This window comes from Scleropages formosus, chromosome 6 (genome assembly GCF_900964775.1).
Source record: "Scleropages formosus chromosome 6, fSclFor1.1, whole genome shotgun sequence".
Lineage (NCBI taxonomy): Eukaryota > Metazoa > Chordata > Actinopteri > Osteoglossiformes > Osteoglossidae > Scleropages > Scleropages formosus.
Window position 1 is genome coordinate 27,440,413 of NC_041811.1, and position 25,357 is coordinate 27,465,769.

Below are 25,357 nucleotides of genomic sequence, written 5' to 3' on the forward strand. Positions count from 1 at the left end.
TATTTCATGTCTTTACACAAAGTCATCTTTGTAAACAATGCTGATGTCAATTCACTGAGATTCTCCAGAAGAAACAGAAGTACAGCATTTAAGAATTAATGACTTGTGAGCGATATACCGTACGAGGAATAGCGGTCGCGAGTTCTTTGGTGGAAGAATGCGTACTTTTATGGCCTCGTGTCATCTGTGCTTCTCTTGTGTTCCTACGGTGTAGTGCTCAGACCTATAGGCTTCCTTGGCTGGATGTTGTTTGTTAAATGACTGTAGTATAGCAAGTTCACATGGTTCATTTCTTGTTGTCCAAACAGCTGTTCTTGATAGTTCTCCCCGCAGGTATCTGTTTAGGGATTAGTAATGCTTCACATGCTTGTACATCACAAGAAGTGGATGTGTAATTACATTAAACATGCTTCATCTCTTAATCTTCGGTTATTTTTAAGGCAGTCATGCTGCACTGCCTCTATTCAGGTTCTGCTAGAAGAGGATAAGCGGCAGCGCAGTTTCTAAGTGAACCATCCGGAATCGGATCAGGTCTCGCGCACCAAATCCGTACGGGGCTGCTGCCGAGAACGCTTATTGGGCTTATCCTTCCCTGACACCTACGGGAACCCCCCTCTCTGAGGAGGTTCTGCAGAAGGAGGCTTTTGAGCGACAGGAAATATATTCTGTGGGTGTGTCATACACCACTCAAAACGGTCACACACCTCTCTGAGGGATGATCGTGAGGGAAGCAGTAGGAGACCTTGTCTCACCCCTGCGATTACTAAGATTCCAGACCATATGCCATCGGGGACACAGAATAAGCCACATAAGTATGAATAAATGACCTGTTCCTCAATCACTGCAGCCTAATAATCTGCTTGCTCATGTGTATCAGTTATTGAAGTTTGCTGTGCCACATGCAATGGTCGAAAGACATCATCATCCTGCATATTCATGAGGCTGATATTTAACAATAATCTGTCAGAACTTCATTATAGATTTACAATAAAATAATCCTGGGAGATTTTTTGTTTTATGTCTGCCTTTATTTGGTAAAGCAATAAAGGCCTCAGGTTGGTTGTGGGGAACAAATAATCGGGTATCTGATTACAGTAAACTAAGTTTATCATAATTAGAATAGCAAAACACATTTATCCGTTATCCTTCTGCGATCTCAGAAAAGCGAACGAACGCGACATTCTCAAACAGGAAAACTCTTTTTGTGACATTTGCACTTTTCTTTGTAAACGTGCCCATCTGCGACATGCTAAACAATGCAATTTCTCAAGTGAGCTTCTTTGTCAAAGTATCGTTAAATTGTATGAATTAAGCAAATAACCTTGTGTCTCATACGGTTCATTTTAGCTCATGCATTTTATAGCAAAGTTATATCTGCATGCAATACATTGGCAGTTCCAGTAATGTAGACTGCACAAGATGTTTGCTCATCATTGCTATGCCAGCTGAGACCCAAAAGACACCCCCCACACCATCCCTCCGAACACAACCCCCCACCACCACCCCAGAGTTCCCATTGCTCGAGGCTCCAGCTTACCCAATACTCGTAGTCAAAAGCAGCTTTTCTTTTTCCCTTAACTTGTTTATTTATGTATATAGTGCCTGGAGAGCAGGATTTTGTCTTTGTGTGCGTTTGAAAACACACTGATGCTGGCACCATGGGTACTTGGCTCCCTGGTTTGTGTAGCAAGCTGGGTCTGCAGCAGGAGCATGCTCGGTGCTTCCAGGGCCCTCATACAAAGGAGCCTCTGCATGCATAATGTGCCCAGACTCAAGGATGGAAGGAGATGCGGCCTCACTGCACCAGGAAAGCTTCCAGGTCAACGTGCATCATGTCACAAAGATACACATTAGTTCTGACTCGTCCTTTCATGGCAACGACAACGCGCCGTCATAACCCCCAAAACATATTCCAGTTCGCGTTCCGCCTTTCTTGTTTAGTGAATGAAGCCTAAAAATGAAAACATAACTAACTTTCTTATCCAAGGTGATTCCACTTCACTTTGTATTCATAAATCCTTCACTGCTAAGCAGGATGTACAAGGCTGATATTATAAGAGACATATTATAACGAGGGTGATCTCCTAGGCTCCGCTTTCGCCCTTTTCTAGGCAGCGGCGAAGAGCGCTTGAATTGTATGGCACACAGGTGAAAACAGTTATATCCTCAACACGATTTTTTTATGTTACAGTTACATTTATTCATTTAGCAGACGTTTTCGTCCAAAGAGACGTACATCTCAGAGAAAAAAAATGCAACGAGCGCATTACATCAACATTAATGTAGCGCCCCTAAATATTTCATTCAATGTATGATTTCTATGCAATGTTTTAGAAACATAAGAAAAACAGATTCCATTGTTAATGTGTTAATGTAACTATTAAGTTTGCTATAAAATTATGAAATTGCCACTGAATGGCTCCACGCCATTGGGACAGACTGGCTTTTGTTTTGCTGCTCACAAAGTGTCTACTAATTTTCTACAAGCGTTGTAGCCTGAAATCCATTTGTAGAACATACAAACCCTCTGTCAAGGGTTCAAGAATTTTCCACTAAATATATTCAGTTTTTGCTGATTGTCTACATTCGCACATTCACTTTTAAAATTAGATTTAATTCCTGAACCATTTTTTAATTCATATTTTATTCTTCATTATTTATTTATTTTTTTGGAAAGTACATGAAAGAAATGTTTATGAATACAATGAATACGTATGTACTGGTATACAGTTTATCCACATGGATGACAATTTATGTGCGTGCTGCATCTTTTATGCCAAAATTGTCATGTTCGATGACATACTTCCACCTGTGTGAAAGTTTTCAGAGAGCCTAATGAAGAGTGATTATTTTGAGAAGCATGGGGAGGAGGACGCTGATGATGATGACACGGGGTTATTATTAATACCATTTGACATCCAGTTTGGACGGACAAACAGCAGCTTCCCGCTTTGCTGGTGTCAGTTAGCCATCTGTCTCAGGGGGCGTTTTAGTCACAGAACCAGTACTTTTTTGACATGCACTATGATGTCTTATTTTTACCCAGGGCCGCACATACAATTATGGTAGTTTTTTTTCTTGAAATGTCTTTTCGGTTGAAAACAGATTGCACGGCCAGTTTAGGTGTTCTGAAAATGACAGAATTCAGTTAAAAAAAATCCAAGGTTCATAGAACTGGAAAAATTTAAAACACCGCCACCGCCAGCACCAGCGGAGCAACAACAGCAAGGTATCGCATATCTGATGGGACAACGCATTCCCGTGTAATACGTATTCTCACAGGAATTAAATCATTCAAACTCAACTATTGCAAACCTTTATTACCGCAGCTTTAAATTTGATTTTGTTTGGCCGTTTTTCAAAATGATGTTAAGAACCGGCGGCTGGATTTAAATATCTTGCAAACCGAACAACGCATCTAAAATTTGGGACCGAAGCATTATACGCTGGAAAGATAAAAGCGGCAATAACCCGTCCTCTCCGCTAAGCGGACTGTCAGCTTTGTCTCGTCTCTGGCAGAGCAAGGAGATTCCCGCTCCTTGCGATCCGCTCGGCTCTGCAGCGCCCCACGGACGCGGCTACAGGCAGCTGTGCCTCATTATGGTGGCAGTTATGGATGGCACTCGCTCTCTCATCCCTGGAAGCAGCAGCACCGAGGCCAACCCCGGGGATGCGGATGCTCGCACACCTGGCCTTGACTGAGCGGGGATGTCTTAGCCAGTGTCTGATGCGCTAAGTTGCGGCGCTGCAACTCTCTTGGTGACGTGCCTTTAGTGAGCTGCTACGGCTAGCGCCAAATGGGAGACCGTGGTAAAACTGCGTTCCGTCTTGAAGGGAAATTCTTCTAAGCTGGATTTCATCGAGAGGCTGAATCTCCACGAGTTCAAGCAGGAAAAACGGCGATGGCCGAAAACATCGGGTTAACGTTAGGTGTCTGGAGGTTACATGAAGCCAATTATTGACGTTTGGGCACTGCAAATTTAAGAGGGGAAATCTCGCTGAAATTTAAAATTTAATGTAAGCTAGGGGTTACAGCTTGGTTCCCTGCAACCCTCTTTGTATGCTGATATTTGTTCCACATGAACCGTTAAGGATTTTTAACTGAGCCGTTGACCGAACACATCCACAGTTTGTATAATGTCAGATGGAACATGTTACTTAAGGACACAATTTTAACAGCGTTAGTAAGTTTGTGTGATTTGAAGAATATTTGTAATAATAAAAACATTAGCAAAGATTCTTTTTTTAAAAAAAAATTATCTACCTTCATACAGTAGCCAGTATTTCAGTTATTAGAATTACGTTCTTAATCGTTATTGACCTTTGGGCTATTAAGTAACTAAGGATTTGAACAGATGGAACAAAATAACATTCAAAACAAGCTGGATATATTCAATATTGCTTAAAGGAATGATAAAATGAATGAAAATTCCTCTTCTGGATGAAACTTCAAAAGTTTTCTTTGGTTAATCAATTTAATTTCAGTTATATATTATATGAGCTAACTGATATACTGTATCAGCTGAAATAAACTGGTAAACACATGGGTATGGCAGGGCTAGGGTTCAGAATCACTACTGCAGGGCCATTTTCCAAGACCGCTTTAGTGTCATAACAATTGTACATGGACTGACTCACTATTGAAATATGAACAATGCAAAAAATTATTTTTGACAAATGGTTCTTTGTTGTTCCAGGTATACCCCTCTGTATCCTTACACATAACTTATTAAGGAAAATATTACTTTCTGAGAATTAATTTATTCCTTCAAATAAATTGTACAGCATTTTGATTAAACACATATTTACATTATTATGGAGGTTAATTCTTTGCTTTCTGTTTTCTTACAGCACATCTAAAGTGGCTTGAGAAAGGCATCATCGGATCCATTTGTAGGCTTAACAGCTGACAAATGAATGCGCTCATTTTGAAATGTTTTCATGGAAAAATCATATTTAATAAGTTATTATAGTAGGAGATTATAGATTTTAAACTGGGCAGACTAGCTTTAACTGGTACACATGCTTCTATGACCAGCCAGCTAGGAAGCAGATGGCTCACTAACAGATGAGAGACAACACTTATAAGAAAAAAAAAACCAAATGATCTGATAAGAAGCATGTCATATATGATGGACAGTCATCCCAATGTATATTAATAGAGAACCAATGAAGTATGTCATATCTCCGTATTAAACTTGTGTTTTTCCATATGTTACACTTGACCTGTTTCAGTATGTAGGAATTAATCCTGTTCAAGTTTTACATTTATTCTCTGTCAAACAGACAACCATGCTGCTGAAAGACTAAATGTTTCAGTATTTAAATGAACAGATGCAGATTTTCTGGCAAAATAAGTTATATAGTGTATGTTCTGAGCTATAAGGTGCATATATTCTTATCACATGTGAGGGCCTCCGCCTTAAATTTTTGATGTATTTGAAAGGTTTAAACAGGTTGTAGGGTGGCAATGTGGTTCAGTGGGCAGTGCTGCTGCCTTACAGCATCTGGGCTGTTTGGACATCAGCTCAGTTCCAGGTTAGTCTGTGGTGAGTTTGCAGGTTCTCTATTTGTCTACATGGGCCTGCTTTGGGTGCTCTGGTTTCCCACCAAAGACAAGCAGTTCAGGTTAACTGGCAATTCTAAATTGCCTGTAGAGTGTGAATGGTGTGTGTATGTGGCTACCATGTGATGGACTGGCATCCCATCCTAAGTGTTTCCTGCCTGGTACCCATTGACTTTGGGAGAGGCTCCAGACCCCCCCCAACCAGAACAAGTGCTTATTTAAAGTGTGTGAGTAAAACACACACACACACACATTTCAGAACTGCTTGTCCCACATGGGGTCGCGGGAACCGGAGCCTACCCAGCAACACAGGGCGTAAGGCTGGAGGGGGAGGGGTCACACCCAGGACAGGATGCCAGTTGGTTTCAAGGCACCCCAGGCAGGACTCAAACCCCAGACCCACCGGAGAGCAGGACCCAGTCAAACCCACTGCGCCCCCCCCCCCCCCCTTCTTAAATACAGTTAGTTTGTTTCTTTCCACCATATGAATCGATGTACATCACAGGAGTAGCTGCATAAAACTTCATCCAAGAATATGTGAATTCTGATCAAGGGAGAGCTGAAGTCAAGTAATTTGAGAACTTGCATTAGTTGGGAATCAAACCCAGGGCTCTCACATCACAAAGGAAAACACTACTACTAAGCCACCAATGCCTGCTAGTATGTGACTTGTTTCCACACACAAGGACTTTAGAAGGGATTGCTACCCTGCCATCAGCGATCAGTCAGCCTTATTGTTAGGTCTGGCTGCACAGTAATCAGCTGGCTGGGCAACGTGTTTTAGCAAACTGACATAGCTAAATTAGTTAAACATAATTGAAAAGTTACTAATAAAATATTGTAACTAATTTTACATTTGGCAAAAAAACAACCTTTTTTTCCTTTTTAAATGTGCTTTTTTTCTGTAATTCTGGGAAAAATGGATCTTTATGAAATGGTATCTCAGTACAGTAGTAGAAATGTGGTAATTTACTTGCATGGTTATTCAAAGCAAGGGGCTGTGGTAGCATGGTGGCGCAGCAGATTTGACCACAGCCTGCTCTCTGGTGGGTCTGGGGTTCGAGTCCTGCTTGTAGTGCCTTGCAGCAAACTGGTATCCTGTCCTGGGTGTGTCCTCTCCCCCTCTAGTCTTGTGCCCTGTGTTGCCAGGTTGGGCTCTGGCTCCCCTGTGTCCCAGTATGGGACAAGTGGTTTCAGATGGTGTGTGTGTTATAAATTCTTGACAATTATTTCAGACTGTCCAGTTTCCTTCCTTCATTTCAGTCTCGCCCATACCAGTTTGAAAAGTGACCGAATGAACTGAAGTGCGGGAGTGAGTGGGTGTGATTTGTTCCTGGTGTGTAACCAGGGATGCTACGTGCCACATACAGTTCACGAAATACGTTTTACTGTAGCAGCTCCAGATATCGGTGGTGACTTCACAAGCTCTACGTCGCGCCCTGGCGTTGCTTAGAAACACAGAATGGAATACAGGGAAGAGACGTTCTGGGGCTTTCAGGAAAATGTCCAATCGAGAACGCAAAGGCAGTGGAAAAGGTAAAATCCAACAATGTGAATCACGCTGACACCAAGTCACAGAGAGAGGGATGTTTGAGTCCCTGTCCCTATATGTCTTTCCACTTGAGACCTCAGTTTACCAGGGAAATGCTGCCTCTCTACAGTATCTGCTGACTGTTACAACCGCAATGTAAAATTTATGCTAAATATGCATATCTTAATTGCATTATTCAAAATAATTAGCTAATATATTTTTGCATAATGACAAGGTAAGCAAATAGTGCTGCAGCACTGTGAGCCTTGCCTGAGTAAGTTTGGAAAATTAATAGACTCCCTATTTCCTAATTACCTGTTTTCACTTTGTAACCCAAACAACAAAAAATGCAATTTCTTACTCTTGGGAAAGGTGCAATTTAAGAAGACTGTTTCAAAAGAAACTTTGGTAAGATAATGGGATAGGTGGGTGTCAAAGTACTGTCAACAGCACCCAAAAACTGTACTTTGCAGCATCCTTAATCCACATCTGAGCAAATGTCATGACACATTGACGCTTGTAGAGTGGTGGTGCTATGAAACAACAGGCCTCCAGTACTTAATGGAGTTTAACGTTTTTGGTTGATATTACTGATGATAAAATGTATTTTTAAGATGTTAATGATGTATTTTAGGAAAGTCGCCTTAGTTGTGTTTCCTCGCCTCCGCTGCCTTCTGCTTTCTCTCACACGCTAGTCTTTAAATGTTCATCTTAGCTGTCATTACTTGTGAACTGCAGCATGTTTTCTTATAAGCGTTCACTGAAAGCTGCCTCGGGGAACTTCCTATGCAAAAGTCAACAGAACATAAACATTGCTCATAGTACATGTATTTATTATAATATAGCAAAACTGTTTTTGTCTATACATATCATGTATGATTTCACAGGATGAAAATTCAAAAAGGAAAATTTAACTGAGAAAACGCAAGGGAAAATATCTAAAACGTTTTTTTTCTTTCAAATTGACGCTAGCATTTAATGACTGCATTAAAGTAGTTAAGGCATCCATGTGTTCCTTTAACAAGACATGCAGAGTGTTCAGGCTACAAATGTGTCCCACTTTTTGTTTCTTCCTTAGCTTTTAATTAAAGGAAACAATTTAAATCTCTCGTTCGCTCTCTATTATAAATATGTATATATAAACTGAGGTGCAAGGTTGTAATGTGATCTCATCCATCTTGAACATTTGCTCACATTGTAAAATGCAAAAACTGGAAAAAGTGGAAAACAACAATCAAAAGGTTCTACACTTGGTGCATGGTAAGAACTTGAAACTACAAAATATATTACTTGCAATTACATCAATTAATCTTACATGGATAATGAATATTTTCTTTATTTACAAAAACTACCAAGCACTTATCTTACTCGTTAAGATGAAATGGCCCGTCCAAAATAATGCATTATTAAACTTGGTTCTATTTTACATTTTGCCTTGAATCCCTCTTCCCCTGTAAATAATAATCACTGTAATTAATAGACCAGCTTCTTTACCTGCCCAGACTGGTAATGGTAATTTATCAGTGGTATACTAATGAATTCTTATAAGATAGGGTTTCTTACTTTATAAGGGAATTGTAAGCACGATAATATCCTAACCTTTTTTCCTCTCTACTGTAATTAAAGTTGTACTTAGTTGATAATTTATTATCCATTTCCACCGAGAGGTCAGAAGTGGAAAAAAAAAAAAATCTCTAAGTGAAAAGAACTGGAAGCTTGTGGTTTCATATTTATAATTTACTGAAATCACTGTGCTGACTTAAAATACAGTCTATAAATACAAGTGTCTGTATTAAATAAATCTAAAGTATATATTGTGCTTTTTCAATACCCATTAAATTATTACAGCACTTTTTCTACAAATTTTAATTTTATTAAATATAGAAGTTTAAGATCATCTAAATTTTAAAAAAATTACTGTGCAAAATGTTACTTGCTTACTTTAGACCTCTTTGCTATATAAAAGTAACGTATTAATTTTAACGTGACAGTAAGTGGTTTCATTTTTAAAACCATTCCATGCACTCAGAAGCTCCTCCCATAATATGCCCTAACCCTGAATTTCTCCAGTAAAAGTGTCCCAGTTGTATAAATGATTGTAAGTATCTTATTGTACAAACCTAACTTTGTCAGTTATTTGAACAAGGGAAATGAACTGGCAAAATGAACACATACAATGATAAAGGTTTTCCCAGACAGGTCTTCTATGACGAGACCAAACAGATACTATTCAATAGCTTGTAAAACCTAGTTTATGCAAGTGACTACTTAAACATTTTCACACTTGCTCATTTGCTATAAGTAAAGAAATTAAAATGTTTCATACAAGTCACATATTGTATATTTCTTTGCAAAATGGTATTTTTAAAAACGTGCTGAGAAAACAATATTTTTCTAAATGATAGTAGATGACACAACTAATATCTGAAATGTGTAAACATGTTTTAATTTATACAATCCATCTGCCAGAGCTTTGAAAAAGCTTTTTAAAAAATTGTTCACTAAATAAATATAGTGACACCAGTGTCCTGCTCGAATAATATCATGAATAACAAAACAAGCCAATATGTTGGGACATCTTGCATCATCAATAAAAAGGACAGGATAAAGCTTTAAAAAAGAACCCATGACAGCTGTAGATATTATTTTAGAAACCAGTGGTGGAATTTGGGATGGAAACGGAGAGAAACAGAGGCAGAAGCACAGAATGAGGTTATTGCGTTTTATTACTTTTGGTCACAATGATACTGAAGGAATGACACTCTGAAATAAAACACGTATAATACATTTCCTTAGCGTATCAGAAATATTTCAGTAAAGAAAGTATGTCACTGTTTCATATTTGTCGCTGAAAAAATCTAAAATTGAAATGTATTTTTAAAAATAATTCTGTATTGTACCAGATCTGATGGCTCAGTGGATAGTAACGGTACATCACAGCTTGTGGACTATGCGTTTGAAACTTATACGTTTAACCCACTTTTGCACGTTTCCTCTCGGTGCTCTGGTTTCCTCCCACAGTCCAAAGACAGGAAAACTTGTAGCTCTAAATTACTTGAAGTATGTGAAAAATGTCTATGTTATTTCCCTGTGGTGGGATTGTGTTTTGTGCAGGATGCTCGCTGTTTTATACTCTTTGCTTCAAGGATGAGCTCAGGACCACCACTACCTTGCACTGGACAAGCTTTTACTGCATATGAATGAATGAATGAATGAATGAATGAATGAAATTGAGTTCACCAGGATACAGACAGCACAATCCCTGGTTGTAGTGCTTTCTTCCAGCCTGCAGATAGTGCACTGGAGGCTATTGATCTGATGCCCTGTGTATATTTGTGCATACAGTTTTATGCACATTTTATTCAAAGGTTTGTTACTTGCTCTTCATTTTCTGTTCCCAGAAATGCATTCTCGTTAATATTGAATTAATCGTCCGAATCGCTCATAAACTTTCCAGCGCTTCCATGCAGGTTCTGTCTTCGTTTTCTGAATTACAGGATCCCAGCTCCATCTTGGTTGAACAAGGATTGTTCTTTACTGAACAATCCAACAGCAGCAACCATTCTGCATGACCATAGATTTTTTTGAGATTTTAAACCATATTAAACCCTTGCCTTACTTTAAACAATAATATGCTTTTTTAAAAACTTTTTTCATACTTTTGCATATTCTAGAGGTTAATAAAACAAGAATAAAAGCGCTCTGTTACATTTTTGCCATACTGCCACCCCAGTCATCATTTTAATATGGTTTGCATCCTGAAGGAATGACCATTGAATTAAATTTTAAGTATTAACAAGTCAACCTTTATTTAATTGTGATAATAGTTCAACAGTAAACATTTTAGTATTTAATGTTTAACACATATTGAAACACCATGAATGAAAGTTCACTTGTTATGAGAGTAGGTTTTTCTCAATACAACAGTATAAACTGGACATGCAGAAAAAAATGTAATCAAACTATAGGAATTATTTCTGGTAAAAATGTATGTAATAGCACTTCTGCCTTAATGAGATGGTTTTGTTCACTCTGCAGCCACAAATACATTGTCAACAAACACAAATAAAAACAAACACAAACGATGTTGGCTAACAAATTAATGAAAAAGTTGGAAAGATATACTACGAGAATTTTTTTGGGATGATGAGTTATGGTGTTCTGCTGAGGTCAGTCCAGGGGTCTTGTTCCACATGGCTGCAGAAGTGCTCACTGGGTGTAATTAAGTTACACAATTAAGTTACACTGATTTTGTTATGTATTCACTCATGAGTGTTACTGCACACAGTGTTCCTACAGTGGCTAATTGTTAGGTTGAGTATGATGGATTTTAATGATAATTTTTTCCTTTTTCCCTTGAGCTGAAATAAAAATCTACTGTTCTGTTAGCCTCTGGGAAAACAGAATAATTGAATAGGATGAGCTAATGGAGAGATTGGGGACATATGGAGCTGGCTACTCCTGCCCTAAATGTTGAAGTAACACAAACACCGTTGTGTATCTGCAGAAAGGCTTGACCCCTTTTAGTATTACTTCTGTTGTTTTGCTGGTTTTCTTTGTTCCTCTTATGGCTTTTGTTATTATGTATACAGCTATTAAACAATCACATGAATCTGAATCATTAAATTGTCTGCATTTTTTCTATGTGAAATTTTTTAATAGCTACGGTTAATTAAGAATGACAATATTAAATATAATATTAAATACTGTATTCTCATCACAAATCTGCAAAGTTTTAGATGCTAATTATACATAATAAAACACCTATGCATAATTTCCTATGAATCCTGATTGCAGCACCAACAATCTCATATAGCTAGTAATGTAGCATAATTTTGACTCAAATATTGCAACTCGTGTTCCTACATGGACTGTTCTACTATGCTTGTGCACCGGCTGCACACAGGTACCATTTGTCTGTACCGTCGGTTGTCTCTGATGCTGGCTGGTCCCACAGGGTGTCAATATACAGCTGCAGATTTCAGAGCGAATGGCATCTGCCAAGGCTATGCTGGCACAGCAGTGTGCAGAACAGCTGCAGTGTGGGCCTAAGACACATGCTTCTCTCTCTTTTTTAAGTCTCTTTCTCAGGTGGCAAATGCATCTCCTGTCACACATCACCTGCTGCTGAAAGTATGTGTGCACTGCATGGAGATCAGGAACAAAAGGACTAAAAGCAAAACGAAATAGTGTGTTTTTTTTTTTCTTTACACCTAAACGAAGATTTTAAAAAATCAGTTTTTTTTGCTCTTTATATCTGAACAGAGATTTTTCCCAATACTGGGGAGACAAGAGAAGTTATGGTGATTCCTGATGGAGGAGATGTCTGCCCAGTGCTGACCAGTGGAGCTGGTCATGGGAGTGTGGCTCAGATGCAGACCGTCAAGGGGGAGAACCTAGGTGGAGGTAAAAGAGCCGATTCTTAGCCGTCCCACAGCGTGGGACACTCCTCCAGAGTGCTCCTCTGATCTCCTTGCCAGTTAATTAGGGTTAGTGGATAATTTCTCACGGATGAGGGATTCGTGTCGGCAGTCCTACGCAATGCTTCCTTAAAGCGCTGGAACAGCTGGAGAAGAGGCTGAGACGTCCTCTCGTAGCAGCCAGGCAGAGTGGCAGGTGCGTGCGCTGGGGTGCTGCCTCCAGTGTGACCGCTGGGCTGGCCGCGGTGCTAGCGATTAATCATCCAATAAAATGCTTTTGACGTGCAAAAGGAAAAAAAAAAAAAAAAAAAAAAAAAAAAAAGCAGCGATTAATATACTCTTCATCGCACTGCTAATTTTCCCCCTGGAAACCCTGTACGGGACGGGATATGTTTATTTATATAAGTGTGTCTATATACATATTTTGACCGTTAACGTTATATTCGCGATACAGGATGATTTTTGAAAATTTAGGTGCTATCCCATGCCGACTTTCAAAAAAAGACCATGCTTTAAATTCACATTTTAATTCAAATGTATCGTAGCTGATTTTAATGAATACATCCGCAATCATTTTTATTTTACCGAACGATATAAACAACATAGACTGAAAGGCGGCTGTGTCAAATATAAATACTTAGGAGTATTGCCTGGTTGCCTGCGGAAGATCTTCCGAGCCTCTCCACCTGCAGCCGGCATCAAACAATGGCTTCTGACTCCCAGGCTTGGTGACAGCTGCCAAACCCTCACAGCTGTTGCTGCTCTCTGCTTGTTTGCGTGGAGGTGCCTCACGGTGGCCTAATCTGTGCGGCAGGGGTTCCGCGCGTGGCTATTTTAATCCCGGCCCTTTTACCCCGGCTCCTGCCAGCGCGGGGATGCCATTTCAGCCATCCTGTTTACAGACAGGGATCGTGGTCTTGTTTGGCAACCGATGATCTGGCGACAGAGACTGAAACCGCACCCGAAAAAACCTCTGCACCTGGCGGGGCAGATGGCGCGTTCATCACTAACCCACGTTGCCCACGTAAGACACGTAAAGAATGCGTGGCCACATCTGGCCTAGCGTAAGCTTAGATGACCACTGTCATTTGATAAGCCTTTGCAGACACACACTGCTGCGCTGGCCCAGTGCTTCAGTCCTCTGCCCCTGACTCTGACTCCGACTCTACTACCTGCCTATTTGCTGCCTTTTCAGAAGCCAACTCCGATCATTCCAGGTGTCAGGCGTGTTCCCCCAGAGCATCAGTGAACCTGATACTACCGTTTGCACTTCTGTAGAGTTTCACAGAGTCTTCGTTCACTGCATACTGAAGCGTCTCAGGTGTATGGTATTCATAAGTAACAATACATGCTGATTGTTGACATAGCCCAAATTTTACACGATATGAAAGTAGCAATAATCAGTGGAGGTTGATGTCCACAATGGCACAAAAGGTGTTTTGGTTTTAACTGATTCATTTTTTTTTGTTGTCGCTGTGCACATCAGCAGGCTTTGGTTATCAGCCACACACATCAACTGAACCGCTTGTCCCATACAGGGCCACCGGGAGCCGGAGCCTAACCCAGCAAACAGGGCGTAAGGCCGGAGGGGGAGGGGACACACCCAGGACGGGATGCCAGTCCACCGCAAGGCACCCCAAGCGGGACTCGAACCCCAGACCCACCGGAGAGCAGGACCTGGTCCAACCCACTGCACCACTGCACCACTGCACCCCCCTTTATCAGCTATATAGAAAATTTTAAAAATTACTTCAAAATGACATTTGTTCAGATTTAAAATTAAAATTTGGGGGTGTAGTGGACATCTTTGACACTAATAAAGAAATTGATCCAACGACATAAATAAACAATGAATATCCATTCCTCCATCAGTTTTCATTGAGTACTTGTCCTGGTAAGGATCGCAGGGATCCAGAGCCTATTCCGGAACCAGTGGGTATAAAATCCTCAAAGAAACAATCAGAATCACCTTCTGAATTTAATGTGCTCTACCTTGACCGCATCATGCTATCTTGCCCTTAAATCTACCAGGAATCGCTAAGTCACCTTTTTATTAACTTGGAAAATTTTTAATAAGAAATATAAAGTGATAGTGTCAGATGTCAGGTGTGATGGAAATTTATGGAGCTGTTAGGAGATCAGGAGAGAAGCTGGTTGAAAACAGAAGCATTTTGGGACTCTTTTGAGACTTTTGAATGCTGAAAGGGATGGTAAATGGTGATCAGTCATCCATGCAGAAATGCCCAAAGGGCAAGCAGAGATGTAAGAGACTACGCCTGTGGGAGTTGGGGGAAAAGAGAAGAAAAGCTGAGCATCATCAATACAGCAGTTAAAGAAGAATGAGTAAGAAGTATAGATTGAGAAGAGTAAAGGGGCCCAACATCAAACTCTGTGGAACACCAGACTGAGAAGAAGACGGGGAGCCACTCCAAACCTTCCTGTATCATCTGCATGAGAAGTAAAATTGAAAGATGTTAAGGAGAATTTTAACTGAGGAAAAGAAGGCAGCTCCAGCCAACTGGAGAGCTCCTAACACAGCAAGGAGGGTAGTCTTGGTAAAATGGCTCATCTTGAATTCAGACTAATTGTAGACCAATCTTGGCAAGGAATGAAGAGCAAGTTTCTTTAATTGCCGTGAGATGTCGGCAGTTTTAAAGGCAGATGGGAAACAACAGAGGACAGTGAGTAATTAAAGACAAGAAATAAAAGGAATTAATCCTTCTGAAATGAAATGTAAGAGGGGGGGAATAGATGGGATCAAGGGAACGCTGGGTGGCTTGGTATAAGAGAAGGAAGAAGGTTTCACTTTCTGACAGGTGCTGAAATGCAAAGAATAAAGCTTTGCTGAGAATCCTGACATGGATGGGGAGGAGGATGTCAAAAAGACTTCAGACAAATGCATCAGACAAATTCTCAGGGTGAATCAAAGGACGGAAAACAATGTGTTTGGTCCACATTATCATTTCCTCTGGGTTATGCCTCATGTACTGTTGAATACTGCAGTAGCCTAGACGGATGATATCATCAAATTCCACAAGGCTCAATTAATTGCAGTTCTAGGTTGGAAATTAAAATATCTGTGACCTTCAGTGTTTTTCTTCGTTAATACTAATATTACTACTACTACTACTACTAATAATAATAATAATTTTCACTTTCTGTACTTGCACAGTTTGATCAAGCAGGCCCAAAATTGAGCTTCAAAATAAATTCCCACCCCCAAAGAATAAGTAGAGATAACATCTGTCTTTTTTAAATGAACCATTTCAGAGGAAAATAGCCATGATGACCCCAAATTAGACTTTTTCTATGGTTTGCAAGTGTGGTCTGTTGAGTGTTAAAATAACACTAATCTAAATAAAACAGTTCATGTTTGCTTCAAATTTACCAGAGAAAAACAAATTAGTCTCATTATATAAGAAGCATATGCTCAGTGAAACAACATAAATTTTTAATGATTGGCAGCACCCCCCTTTCAATGAATTTCAGAGACTTCCATCTGGTTGATGGTACAGTATCTAAATTTAAAAGCAACAGGGCAAAACTGGCCTTTTTTCTTTAAGCTCTCTCATTAATCAGCAACGAATAAACTATTATACCTGTCATATCAAGGGTCATATCTTCTCATTAATTTCTCATTTCAGAATTGAGATATTTATTACATATATAGCACTACACTGAAACACAGACATTATAATTAAATTATATGCAAAACCCTTGAAAACAAATTTTCCAAAGTGCACGTTTGTCATTAATAGACAAATTATTTTTACTGTAGTATGATTAATTCTTTCCAAGGGGAAAGAGTACCCTTTTTCAAATGTTTGTTAGAGTCTCTGACCATTTTAGTATTCATTAATGGTATAAATAAGTATATTTTAATAAGCTGTATCATGATATATGATGATGACTTTTTCACCATCATCCCCACCACTGCACTGGTACCTGCTCTTTAGTAATTTTTTACCGTTTTTCAAAATTATATATTTTTTTTAATTAAAAAATTGATCCTGGACTGTTGCCACAACAAACACTAGATTCTTCACATTTTTACAATCTCCCTTCACTGACATTGAACCCTGTTACCTTATAACAGTGAAAACCCCATTCAATGACAAATACATTTTATGCTCAGTACCTTATAAAAACAGCATTCTAATTTCAAATGCTTGGGGTGCCTTGCGACGGACTGGCGTCCCGTCCTGGGTGTGTCCTCTCCCCCTCCGGCCTTACGCCCTGTGTTACCGGGTAGGCTCCGGTTCCCTGCGACCCCGTATGGGACAAGCAGTTCTGAAAATGTGTGTGTGTGTGTGTGTGTGTGTGTGTGTGTAAGGAAATTCTTTATATAATTTTTTTGATAAGTTTTAATAGTTTAATTGATAGGGGGTGCGGTGGCGCAGTGGCGCAGTGGGTTGGACCACAGTCCTTCTCTCCAGTGGGTCTGGGGTTCGAGTCCCGCTTGGGGTGCCTTGCGACGGACTGGCGTCCCGTCCTGGGTGTGTCCCCTCCCCCTCCGGCCTTGCACCCTGTGTTGCCGGGTAGGCTCCGGTTCCCCGTGACCTCATATGGGACAAGCGGTTCGGAAAGTGTGTGTGTGTAGTTTAATTGAGCAATTTTTTTTTAGATAAAATAATGTCATTTTCAATCTGTGAGAATGTTGCACAGAGTTCCATAATGGACAGCAAAAGTAAGAAAATGTACAGAAACCTGCAATATATTATTTAACAAGTTCTCCAGCTATTCTCCAGGCTAGTGAACACACTATTTGAAGAGAAGTGTGTATTAAATGAATGAATGTATATTGCAAGTACACATCTTTGTGAGTTTAAATGAAAGGTGATGAAACAAATATAGAATATGTTCTTTGACTGTCGGGGGCATGGTGGCGCAGTGGGTTAGACCTGGTCCTGCTCTCTGGTGGGTCTGGGGTTTGAGTCCTGCTTGGGGTGCCTTGTGATGGACTGGTGTCCTGTCCTGGGTGTGTCCCCTCCCCCCTCCAGCCTTACACCCTGTGTTGCCAGGTTAGGCTCCGGCTCCCCGCAACCCCATATGGGACAAGCGGTTCAGACAGTGTGTGTGTGTGTGTGTGTGTGTGTGTGTGTGTGTGTGTGTGTGTGTGTTTTCTACTGTCTGCTGCGGTAGCTGAGTACAGAAGACACTGACACAAACTGGCAATAAAATATTTCCTGAATGACCAAGATGTCTGAAATACTTTTAAAGAAACAAAAAAAAAAAACAAATATAAACACACATTGTCTGAAATTGCTTGTCCAAACGAACTGGAGCCTAACCTGGCAACATCGGGCACAAGGCTGGAGGGGTAGGGGACACACCCAGGACATGACGCCAGTCCATTGCAAGGCACCCCAAGCAGGATTCAAACCCCAGACCCACCAGAGAGCAGGACGCAGCCAAGCGCGCTGTGCCACCCCTCCCCCCGATGAACAACCAATAAATGTAATAAGCAATGTAAATAGCAAGAGCTTGGTTGTTCACAGCAGAATGCTACTGTCACCTCTGGGAGGGTATCTGCATTAATGGAGCTGCACTTGTCCAGATTCCTTTATTTTGGACAGATACCTTGAGCGGACAGCAAACACCAAAGCTTGTGGTGTCTTGGGGGTCCTCTTACCCGGGGTTTCAGAAATTACTAAGTGCCTTCTTAGTCTCTGATACAGAGTGTAATTTCACAGACCTTCAGCTGGTCTAACAATTAAACCTCCTGCTATAACCACATTGACCACCACTCCACATCCAAGGGTTAGATGATCCACCATTTGGATCTAGCAGACTCAGTACCATTACGTTCCTCACTATACTGGAGCGCTGTCCTCCATTCAGTCCTTTGGCTTTTGGATTTGTTGGAAGAAGTTCACAGTGACAGCCTGCAGTAAAAATTGTTAAGAACAGTGACTCACACCTGTGCTGACATGATAACATCATTGAAAGCTCAAATTAGGGATAAGCCAGTCTCTCTTCCTGTTGTTTGCCATGAATTTGTGGAGGTGTTTAACGGGACCAAAGGTACTACTCTGCCACCCCAGAGAATAGCCTACATCATCACATTGACGTTGTTACTGCTTAGTCAGAAAAAAATGCTGTGACATTCAAGGAACTCCAAAGGGCAGGGAGCATATGTTAAAATATGTAATTTCATTTTTCATAAGTAAATACATTTCTTCTAAGTGTAAGCTGGTAGGTTGTCAGCAAATTTTATTGCACAAGTTACATTTTCTTTTAAGTTCAAAATCTCACAAAAGGACCTTTTGCTACAGAAGGGAAGAAAATACATGGAAATGTCAAATTTTTTAGAGACTTTTTGAGTATATTAGCAAGTGGCAGTGGTTTAAGAGTCTTGTCTACAAACTCTTCCATCTTCTGGTTCTGCCGTTCCTTTCTGTTGACAACCCACATCTTCTGTATTTGACTTGGGTGGATGAAATAACTGGGGTCCTCTCAATATCAAACTACAGTATGTTCAGCTGTGCACCCCATAGGGCTTTGGGTAGAACTGGAAAATACTGTTCTCTTTGAAATAAAGGAAGAATAACAGCTTTGCTGTGCTGCTTGATTTCATTTATTTGTTTAGGAGATTTCTCAAAAGCACAAAGCTATGCTGGATACACTACACTGAACTCCTTTCAATCCTTTTACCATTTGTACACTAAAGCAATGTAACATCCTCACACATTCATACATTCATACATACACACAACTGGCAATCTGGATTCCCCAACTCACCTGAAACACGTCTTTGGACTGTGGGAGTAAAGTGTTGTTGTACCGAGAGGAAACCTTCACCAACATGGTACCATGAACCATGACTGTAAAGTGGATAAGCAGTTCTGTCAACACATGGATATAAATGTATCTACAGTATATAATTTTGATATATGTATAAGTCTACTCTCCAAATTACCATCTGTAAATATGAATTAAATAAATAAGGATTAGTCACATCCCTGAATTGTCCTTTGAAAGTAGCCCGAAAGGCCATCTGTCAGCATTTTTACCCACAATCCTGTTTATTTAGCCATCTGTAAAGGCTGAATTAATATTAAAATCTCTTCAGTGTAAAATAAGCTGCTGTTAGTGAACAAACTTATGTTTGCAGCTTTCTAAAATTTTTGTGTGATAAACTCCACACAAAGAAGGCATTTGAAAATAGACCATGCAAACATATAATTCACAAGGAAAATTGTTCAAGATAAAAAATGTACAGCCGGTAATTGGAATGTTGTAGTTATTCATCCCTTTACAAATGTGCTCTTTTTTTGTTTCACAGATAACGAGAAAGGCCCACGTTAAGATAATCTCAAAATAAAAAAGGTTGAAATATTTCACATAGAGTAATTGCAAATTGTGAAATAGCAATAAAATAAATCTTATACAAACATTTTAATAAGATCAAGAAATGCAATATGCTCTGCACATCATTTCAAAAAAAATATACATGGGTTCTTAGGGTAAGAGTGTTACTTTCTGCTAAGGATGTTGGGTAAGGACAGCAAGTAGTGTGTGTGTGAATGACACAGAGAGAGTCTGTTTTACTGATGTTTGGATGAGTGACCCATTGTAAATCATGTATCTAGCAATGTAAGTCACCTTGGTGAATAAGGTGTGTGGGCTGATAGAATTCATTGGAAGTTGCTTTGGAGAAAAGCATCTGCTAAGTGAATAAATGTAAATGTAATAGTATAGTGGTCAAAGCTGCTTCCTTTGAACCCAAAGAGCATAGCTTTGATCCCCACCTCCACCTGTAGTACCCTTGAGCAATGCACTTATCCCAAGTTGTGCCAGAAAAATTACTCAGCTGTAAAAGTAGGTAACATAACTGTAAATACCTCAATACTGTAAGTTGCTTTGGTGAAAAGTGTCAGCTAAATGAATAAATGCTAACATCTTATTACTTTTTCCATAGCACATTGATTATTTTGCTTACATATCAGTGCAACCCAAACTACACAGCAGCTGTCATTTACACCGTTGGAAAGGGACAATATATTGGACGTTCTGAACAATAAAGCATGAATTTATTTTCCAAAAAACAGTACACCTATACGCTACTCCTACTATATAACTTGCAATTTTTTAAACTATGAAAAATAAATATACCTACAGCTTGAAGTTGAGACAAATGTGTTATATTTTCCCAATATGCTGTTTTAATGCATTCCTTATGACGCATGTCATGTACCATATTGCTCTTACTTTGTCCGTTTGTTAGCATTGTCTTCAGGGTATTCCTGCACATAAAATTAACTGTTTTGCCATTTTGCATAACAAAAATGTTTAAAATCCCCATGGAAGATGTTTTATATCCCTGCTTGTAGGTTTTGCAGGTAGAAAAACTGGACTAAACTTTTTGGAGTGCTCTTGTTTAATGTGTTGATAGGGAGAAGGAGCTGCAGACAATACAGAAGCATGAAGAGCAAATGCTGTTTGGAAATCAGCAGCTTTTAAAGAACTTCAATAGCTGCCAAGTCCAACAGCTCTTTATTCCTATGTTTCATTTCTAGTGTTTTCCATTGATTTTCTTCTCTTTGTTTAATACTGCTTTCTTTTCCTACATTACTGAGCAGCAGATCCACAAAACTGCATCAGAGGAATCACCCCGCTGACACAAATGAAAAATGCAGCTGTAGAGACTGTTTGTTGTCCTGCTGGCTGGCCTGTCCCATTGAGGGCTACAGCTACAATGAGGTCAGAATATGCAGCATGTATACAATGGATCCATTGGTGACCATGAAGAAACTGCCTGTGTTTACCCAGCATAGGCTGGATTTACAGGACAAACTGAAGCAGAGAGGCTGGGGCTGCAAAACGGGAGTACAACAGTGCTTGAAGGGATGGAGAACCAAGCTGTCTCTTCCCTCCATCATTAAGGAAAATGTAAAATCACCTTCAAACAAGACAGCAGAACTGGCAACTCTTATGAGCTTACAGCAGTGATTGAGGACTCTATAGGTTGTGGTAAAAGGTGATGGGGGCTTTTTCGTGCTTGGGAACAGCAAGTGGTGTAACTTAGGTGATGTCACAGAGGAGGATTAAATCTGTAACCAGGGCATAAAGCTGTTTATTGTCAGCATGCATCCTTATAGTTTACACGCAAGTTGTAACCATTATGTAGCATCACCCACAAAACCACCACAAGGTCCCAGACACAGCACCCAAATGCAGAGAACTCTGGAGACTTAGCTGCATAACTCGCTCCTTGAGTCTGTCCACGTTAAATTAATTATGTGCAATACAAGAGAAAAGGAGGTTTTGGATCTACACATACTGAATGCCAAGTACTCCCCCTACTTGGTAGATTAGATACAACCATGTACAAGCTTGTCCGCTTTAAGATCACTGACTGAGATACTGTCTGTGACCCACATGTTGAGGACAAACAAACTGGTTGACTCTGTGTCAGAGTTATATCAATGTCTGCATGGAAAAATTACAGAACAGTATTCTGCTTCCCCAACGGCAAACCTTGGGTCACTAATGACTTGGGTACTTCAGAAAACACAGCATTCGGGATGAAGTGAGAGGACAAAAGAGTGGAAGGAGAACAAAAAAAATTGGTGAAAAATAGGAGAAAATTTAGGATGCCAAGGACACCTACAGGAGGAAGGCAGAAAGAAATGTTGAGAAGGAATGATGTGTGAGAGGTGTGGAAGAATGTTAAAAACCATCGAAGGCTACAGACAGCCCATTGGCTGCTCTGTGAAGGGTGGTGGTGACAGGGTAAATGAATTAAACTGGTTCTAAAACAGGTTCCAAAACTGAGCCAACTGCAGCTGAACACTGAGAAGACTAAGGAGATGGTGATAGACTAAAGGAGGTTCAAAGGTTCAGTGTGGCTGTAGAAATGGTGATGTACAAGTACCTGGAGGTGCATCTGGACAACAGGCTGGAATGGTATAACAATACACACACACACACACACACACACACACACACACACACACACACACACACACACACACACACACACACACACACATTGTCAGAACCGCTCATCCCATACGGGGTCACGGGGAACCGGAGCCAACCCGGTAACACAGGGCGTAAGGCCGGAGGGGGAGGGGACGCACCCAGGACGGGACACCAGTCCGTCGCAAGGCACCCCAAGCGGGACTCGAACCCCAGACCCACCGGAGAGCAGGACTGCGGTCCAACCCACTGCGCCACCGCGCCCCCCCTCCGGTATAACAATACTGAGTTTCTATATGTGAAAAGACAGAGTTGACTTTACTTTCTGAGGAGACTCAGGTGTGTTGGAGTGTTTAGATCACCGCTGCAGATGTTCTAACAGACTATCATAGTGAATCCAAGATTCTAAGCAGTTTCATGCTGGGACAATATCACTCATACAGCTTAGACCGGCAGAACGAGCAAGTTAATCAGGAAGACCGGCTCTCTTCTGGGAGTGAGGCTGGACTGGATGAATTTGCACGGAAATGGACCTTAAACAAACTGCTGTTCATCATGGACAATGATTCACACCATCTGCATGCCACCCTAGCTAAAGAGAGAAGCACATTCTATTGGTATCATGTTCCTATAGAGGAAAACATGAAAATCAGTGTCATTGAGACAAAACAAATATAAAACCTTGCTGAGTGAATTTGTCATCATTACCAACCTTTGGTGGAGCTGTGCTAACACAGATTCCTTAATTATTTGCTGCTGAGTGGGTGATCATAGCTGAAGTGAGCTGAGTGATAACTGTGGACTTCGTTCATCAACTGCACATCCCTAGTTTTGCAAGATTTAATATATCTTGGCAATAAAATCTGTGAGAGGATTCTTGAAATTGCTTTCATGAACAACACAGGGTACTGCAAAACACATGTATGGACAGTACACCAAGAAATAACAAACATGTCCATTGAGTACGGGCTTAAAGTGAAAAGGTTACAGTATACAGCATCACAAGTATGACCACACAGCACTTTCTAGTAACTTCCAGAAGGGTGTCCAAACATTCTAGAATTCATCAGAATTATCATGCAAATCAAATTTCTGTTGTTTTTTTTTTTATGTGGGACATATTTAAATACTTCAGTCATCCACATATTTACAGTGGGAACTTCAAGTGCGGACCACATCGTTAAAATACACATACCTGTCAAATATATAAAAGTAGCTTGTCAACATACCATGACATCAAAAGAGAAGTTTGGGTTGTGATTTAGAACATGGATGGTGAAAAATCTAATTCTTTGTTAAAAGTGTTCTGATGGTTGCATGTAAACTAGTCCAGTAAACTCGTCTCTTATCACATTCCCAGAAAAAATATATCAAAGTTGCTGGAAAAGCTTTGTATTTAGAACACAGCTGAGATTTCCCAGCAATCATCCTGTGAAGCTGCAGTGGAGTGAGGTAGGTTCTGTGAATTAGCTAGAAGTTTTTTTTTTCCCAGATGCTGAGGTAGGTGCAGGTAAGGAAGACATAAGCATATATATACGACCATTAATAATCACTGAAAGACAAGTCAAGATCCTGTTAGCATCTTTCTTAGGGCATTATGAGAACCAGCACCAACGTTTGATAAAATGGTATATTATGCAGAAATCATTCCCCTGGAGTTGTTTGGGGTAATGAACTGTTTCTTGAATTTAATTAATTCTGTCTGTAGTCTATTCTTCTTTTCTAGGGCAGCAGTAAAATGACATATTTGTATATATTTATATCAGTCTGTATTCGGAGGTTGAAATCATTTCTTATGAGGTTGAAACTCCCCATTGATTGATCTATAAATATAAATGTAAATAAAAAAATAAATAAAAATCCAACACCCCTTTAGACAAATAGTTTGCAGGAAGTCTGGCTTGAGAGTAATAGGAAACCATAATAATACTCCTCAACAAATACATAGAGGCACATGCCTATTATTATGGCTTTTCAATTGTAAACTGAAAGTGACCAGATGCTGACAAACGCTGCACATGTTTATGTGATGAATAGGTCCCATTGTTGTTGCCAGTTCTGCTCTGTCTTCAGTCACAAATGAGATGTTTAGTTGGCATTTAAGGTCGAACACTTTATAAGAGGTTCTCTGAGCACAATGCTTCATTAAGCTCCTGTGCTCTCTGATGGGCAGGAAGAACACAACACTGTCTTGCATCTACAAAGCAGGAGCACAATACATTCACTAGACGGATGTGAAGTTGGATATGTTTTTTTATTTTCAGCAATTTGAAGAAGGTGAATTTAATGTTGTTGCCAGTTCATAAGTGTTAACTTTGCGGATGGGATTTCAGTTTAACTCTATCACACCTGGGAATGAGGAACATTGGTACCCTGTATTATATGAGTTGTTCATGAAAATGGAAAAACTAAATAAAGGTTTCACAGTACATTTTCAATTTGGTACAACTTTGTTTGATGTTCATACAGAACCTAACACATGAATAACTTGAGAGAGGGACTACACTGTATCATTAGGCTTTCATTGCCAAAACAATTTGGTGTACAGACTACAGACTGTAAGTTTAGGTCTAAGTGTAATATATGTTTTTTTTTTTTCCTCTTCTCAGCTCCCCTGAAGTGGGGTTTAACTTGTAGTCTGTTGCTTATGATGTTGAAAGCAAAGGCTATATGCAAAACTACAGATCATAAGATATGATACTGCAGTTCTGGAATTGTCATGTCACTAATGAACCCATCTACCCACTCCACTCCTGAATATTGAAAAGAAAAATTTTGAGTTATAGTAACCACATCTTCAGCAGAGATCTTCAGGAATTCATTGCGGAGGTTTGGAAACTATACCAAACACTGTGTCCATGCAAGCACCTAAACCTTATGTATCATCATTTCTACTTCTAATATCACCACTAAGAT